The sequence below is a fragment of the Pongo abelii genome, chromosome 1 (genome assembly GCF_028885655.2).
Source record: "Pongo abelii isolate AG06213 chromosome 1, NHGRI_mPonAbe1-v2.0_pri, whole genome shotgun sequence".
Lineage (NCBI taxonomy): Eukaryota > Metazoa > Chordata > Mammalia > Primates > Hominidae > Pongo > Pongo abelii.
In genome coordinates, this window is record NC_071985.2 from 148,269,390 (window position 1) to 148,275,758 (window position 6,369).

The following is a 6,369-nucleotide window of genomic DNA, read 5'->3' on the forward strand; positions in this document are numbered from 1 at the left end:
CCCAAAGACCTGAACTCACCTTGTCTGAAGTGGCTAAGCGTCATCCAAAATCAGTGTGTCAGCATCATTCTGGCATCCCAATCTCACACAATCCCACAAAAGAATTAACACTCTGGCCAATGGTAATGATTCTCATCAGGCAGCCTTCCTGGAACTGGGGCCCAGCCTCAGAACCTGAGGATGACCCTAGGAGTATGAGTCCTGGAGCTTCTTGGGGCATCTGTTTGACTCCACACACAGGATAGCAGGTTTGAGACCACCCCAAAAGCCCAAAACAGGGAAAGGGGCCTGTTTGGGTCCTGATCCAGGTTCAGGTAACTTTACTGGCCCTGGTCAATCCCAGTCACAGAGAGGACTTAAAACATTTTGATGAAGATGCTTCCAGCAGCTGGGATGCATATGGTATCTGGTCTTAGCCCAGGGTACTCTGCCCCATTGGCACTGCTAGTTCAAAGGAAGACTTGAAAATGTGTCAAAGGAGGTCCAAGTGACAGGACTCCCTGAGGCTCAGGGCTCAGCAGAGGGGCCTTGCTTGCCAGAGTGTAAGGGCAGTCCTACTGCAGGGGGTCCCAGTGACACTGTTTGAAATCCTAAATCCAATCATGCCTAAGGCCAGATCCATCTCTAGTATTCCCAGTTTTGAAGTTCAATTTCAATTTTTGCTTAAGTTGGTTTAAGTTGAATTCCTGACACCTACAACAGAAGGAATTCTGACTAACGCAAGCAGAGCTGTCACTACCAGCCTTTATTCATGCTCCTCTCACTGCTCCAAGTTCCTTTTTCCTCTGCCTTCAATATCCAAGCCTTGTTTGCCTTCAAGTCCAAGCTTGAAGGATAGGTACTTTGGATACCATCAGGGCTGGAAGGATCACAGTGAAAAATAAACTGCAATAGAAAGGTTTATGTTATAAAAATAAATTGTATATAAGGGTTTAGTTTATTTGCCAAGTTAAAGGACATAACCTACAACCTTTAAAATGGTTCAAGATGAGGAATTTGATAACATGTATTTAATTAAGCCACCACTTATTACTTTCTTTACTGTATATCCTTTATTCAGTAAAAGCCTAGGAATTTTAACTACTTAGAGGATGCCAGATATTCCATGTAGACCACTGCTATAAGGACTTGGCATTCTTGTGAAACTCATTCTTTACAACAGCTATTCTAAACCCTTATCACTTCTTCAAACTCTCTATCCCAGCTTACCCTCACCCATCTCCCATCCTACCATAAAAATAACCCCTGAGCTTATGCCTAAAAAGAATTTAGGCTACCATTCTTAGAAAAGAATTACGGTCAGGCCCCACTCAGGATAATCTCCTTTTAGTCAACTCAAATTCAACTGATTTGGGACCTTAATTATATCTGCAAAGTCCCTCCCCTGTTGCCATATTTTATTGGCTAGAAGCAAGACACAAGTTCTACTTACACTCAAGGGGTGTGTATTATACAAGGCATGATTCATTGAGCCTCACCTTAGAGTATGTCTACTGTATACTCCAAACTTTAGTGGTCAAAGAATAAGAATGAGCAAGAGAAACAGAAGAATGGCCAATGAGAAAAGAGGAAAACAGGAGATTGCTGGGGTATGTAAATCAAGTGAAAAAAATTGTTTCAACTGTGTCACTCACTGAGTAAGATGAGAAGATGAGGACCTATGACTGACCATTTGATTTGGTAACATGAACTCGACAAAAGAGGTTTCCATGGTGGAATGTAAGCCTAATTAGTAAAGAAGTGGAGTCACTGAGCATTGACAATCTTTTAAGGAGTTTTTCTATGAAGAGAAGCAGAAAAATGATGTGGTAGTTGGAGGAGCTTTGGAGTTAAGGTAGGCTTTTTTTAAATGATGTTCATTTGCTAGTGGGAATGATTCAACTGAGAGATAAAAATTTGAACATACAATATAGGAAAACAATAGGTAACAATGGGAGTGAGATAAAGAGGTGGCATCCTGTGCACAAGTGAAGTTGATGGTTTTAGGCAGAAAGGTGAGCAGCTCATCCATTGCAACAGAAGGAAAAGCAGAGTGTGGATAGAGGAAGAGAGGAAAGAAGGGGGTAGATGTGTTGCTAAGAGCCTCTTCTGTTGCTTATATATTTCTGAGAGAAATAAGATTCATAACTGATGAGGAGGGTGATGCAGTTTGGAAGAGGAATGAAATAGTCTGGGAGAGTCAAAGAATACATTGACTAGGAAAATGCTGAAGGATCACCAAGCACATTGAGGGCCGACTTAATGTTTGAGGTCAGCGTAACCATGTTTCTCCTAAGACACATTTAGATTCTCAGGAGAAGGAGCACAGCACAGAAGGTAGAGATGGAACTATTACCAGAGTTGGGACTTTTTTCAGAATAATATAATGGGATATTACAGGGCCAAGAAAGGTAAGAGCATATTTAAAGGAGTGATTATGTAAAGGACCATGGAATCTAAGCCAGGAAAGGAGGGAATGGGTTTTGAAGGATGGAGATAAACAGTGAAAATCATTTTTGGATCAATTGGATTCCAGTGAATTTAATTCCTGTTCTCTCCTTACCTAAGAATTACCTAAGAATCAAGTGCCAGGAATAATCAGAATTAATTGCCCCCTTCCCTTTAAGCAGCCACCAGGGCACCCGGTCTTGTCTTAAATATTTATCTCAGTGACCTTATTTCATCACTTAAACTCCTGTCCCCTTCAGGGTCAGGAGTCACATGAACAAGTTACCTAGTGGAGTAAAAGAATTTTTTGAGCTGAGGTACAAGCATGAGCTGAAAATATGCAAATGAGATGCTTGAAACTAATATAAGTGAGAGAATGCAATTGTTATAAATGACAAGGTCTGCAGCTAACCATGGAGGATGGTGGCTGAAGAAATGTGTGGTAGTGATCAGGAGGACAGGGGAGGTCTACAGCCAGGAGGCCTGTAGGGAGGAGCAGGTTGATGGCATGAGTGGCAAAGGACCCGATGGGGAGGGCAAGGAAGGGACAGCAGTTTGGAAGTGACAGTGAGGAGTAGGGAAGACATCTGCATCACATCTGGCCCAGTGGGAAGTGACAGGTGAGAGAAAAGTGGCCACCACTGCGGGGAATTCTGAGTGCTCAGGGGAAAGTTTCCTTTCGAGCTGCAAGGTGAAGGGACTGTTTAGAGAGGAGTGTGGTTGGAGGGGTTTTTCTGATGACAAAGGGGAATAGAGATTTGAGTGATGAAATTTGACCTGGGAGGCTTCATCAGTGACAAGGTCACTGAGATGGATATTTAAGACAAGACTGGGTGCCTTGGTGACTGCTTAAAGGGAGAGGGCAATTAATTCTGATTATTCTTGGCACGTGTCTCTTAGGCAATTCTTAGATAAGGAGAGAACAGGAATTAAATTCACTGGAATCCAATTGATCCAAAAATGCTGTTCATCCTTATTCCTTAACAACCAGAGTTGGCCCCCCTTCCAATCCACACCGATTCTATCTTGATTTAAGTCCTCATTAGTTCTTCCTTGGACTATTACAATTGCCTCCTAACTGGTCTCTCTCATTGATCTCGCCTCTCTCCAGTCCATTCTCCACATTTCTGCCAGAGTGTTCCTTGTAAATCATTAATTTCATCAGGCAGATCCTCTGCTCTAAATCCACTAATGGCTTTCCTAATGCTTCAGGATCAGATCCAAATTCCTTAGCATGGTAAGGCCCCTCCTGGAGAGGACTCTCTCACTGCCTTCAGCCTCATGGGTCCTACTCCCCAACAGTCTCACGCTGTTCTCTTTGTCTGCAATGCTCAGCTTCCTCTTTTTCACTTGAGTATCTTGTATACATCTTTTAAGAAATAATTCAGGTCCCTGAAAGAATGTACAAGAAACAGACACTCCTGGTTGTTCCTGAGAAGAGAAACTGGGCAGCTTGGTAAGGAGTAGAAGAGAAGCTTCTCACAGCATGTCCTTTTGTACATTTTGAATTTTATACTCTATGAATGTATTCATTTTTTTAAGCAATGCAATTGAAAAAAAATTTAAGCATTAAACAGACCCCTAGAAAGATAGAGTCAAGTGTTTCCTCCTCTGTAGTCTTCTCTACCTTGATGCTCATCTCCACTGAGCTACCATCATGCCCTCCACACAGGTCGGTGGCAGCGTTTATCACTTTATATTATTAAGTGTCTGCAAACAAGCAAGCAGTCCTACCATCCTCACAGCCCAGAGGCTCCTTGAAGGAAGAGACTTTGTCTAACTCAATTTGGAATCTCCAGCCCCTTGAACGGTGCCAGTACAGAGGAAGGGCTATAGAGATTTGTTGAATTCGTGAACAAATAGTTTCTGTGCAGAAGGGAAGCAAAATAAATGTAAGTATTCACATTTATTTCACAGAAAACGAAAATGAAGCCCAGAGTTATTTACTAATGATTTCACAACTAGTTAGCAGCATTAAATGAGAACCCAAACTTTCCAGAGTCCAATTTTTGTACTAGGGTAAGTTATAAGATGGTCACTCTAAGATAGCAGACATGATGCCTATTATATCTACTTATTTTGTCCCAGGGCTCTGGATTGTCAGGAAATTTCCAATTCCAGTAAACTGCCAGTTTAACCTCCAAGGAACAATTTCATGTATCAGGTCTTGGGTCCTAAACTGGAGTTAGGAAAACATATATCTCACATAGCTTACAGGCCAGGCTTATAATGACAGGGAATTCACATGGAAATCTTGTGGCACTTTTCTTTATCTTAAAGGCTGTGTTTGTGTTATTGTGTTCCAGAAACTCACAATGTGGCAGACATAGCTATACACAGTGACTGAAGAGATAAAAGGATAGCACAGGAAAAAGTGATTGCCACAGCTCAAAGCCCAGTTCTCATTTGTAAGCATTTGGCTGAATTCCTTGGGCATTCAAAGCAGAAACCAATAGCATCTTATTTCACATGGGATCTATGTTTTTCTATGTAAAATGTTTGTGTTAATAATTATCTGGACTAGATTTTAAGCATCCTGTGGAGATCTTCTGTGGTCTTCAAGATCAGTGGTCTTCAAACATTTTTGCCCACATGCTGCTCTGAGAAACCTTGGAAAACCTTGCATCCCTTCCACATTTTTTATTGCCACCTACAGTATAATTTTTCATCACAAGTTTGCAAAGGGTGTTATTTCCAGCATATTGCAATTCATGATATTTTAAAATAAAGCTGTTAGCTCACTCTTTTAAATTTATCCTGAAGAATCTAAATCCCACGGTGATTTGTTACCCAACATTATTCATTTTAAATATACATGAACTAGTTCTTCTTTCACAGTCAGAAAATTTGCATTGTTCCCTTTTCTTCTTGAACTGATATTTTCACTGCATTTTCCCCACAGAATGTCATCATGTTGATATTTTCATGCTTGAAAAATTTTTATTGATCAGTATGTCATTCTTTACAACAGACATTATAACTACATATTTATATAATTTTACTTTCTTGTGAATCTAAAGATTGAGGTGTTAAAAGTATCTCTGGGTGGAGTTATCCTTATAATTATTAGTAATATACAATTGATCAAACAGTAACTATATTATAAATTAACAAGTATATTTAACAAAAAATAAAAGGGTATGCATTGATTATATGGAAGGAACTTTTTCTTTTCCAAGGTAGTGATGGATGAATATTATTTATAGCTAGAAGGAAACAAAGCTCCTCCCCAATTGTATTCATGTGTTTGACTGTGTCTTTGTAGATATAAATGCTAAGGTACTTTGTTCACAGAAATTGAGTAGATGGGAATGGGAGAAACTTGTTGTAGCAGTGTTACTGAATTCTGTGAATTCCTTTCAATTATATGCCAAATATCATGCAAGGATAGATTATTTACATTATTTCTAATGCTCTATCAGGTGGCAATTTTGCTCCCCAGTCATCATAGGCGTTCTCTTTCTCAATGCCCGCACAGGCTTCTACTTTGCCATATTGTGTGCACCTGGGACAATACACCATAGTAAGATGTGGGATCTGTGAGAAGAATGACTTTTTGCCAAGTGGGAAATGGCCATTGTGAAAGGGGAATGGAATGGAGACCACATGCACATACTCAGGCAGATCGGTTTTAGGAAAGCGTAGAAAAGGATCAAGGACATGGAATTGATTCTCTTGAAACTATCCAGCTCTGCACCACTGGAGGAGAGTCTTCATGTATCTTGGGGGAGGGGCTGGGAGTTGGGAGCTGCGGGGAAGTGCAGGTTTATCCCAGTTTGAAGATGTCCATTTCTTAATCATCATCTTTTGAATAAAAGTGACAGAGAGCAAAAGAGATTAAGCAGTCCTAAACAGATTGGTAATGACACGGTGGCTAAGAGGAGAGCTCGGTAAATCCTAGTTCTGAAATTAACTAACTATATATATAATCTTGTGCAAATT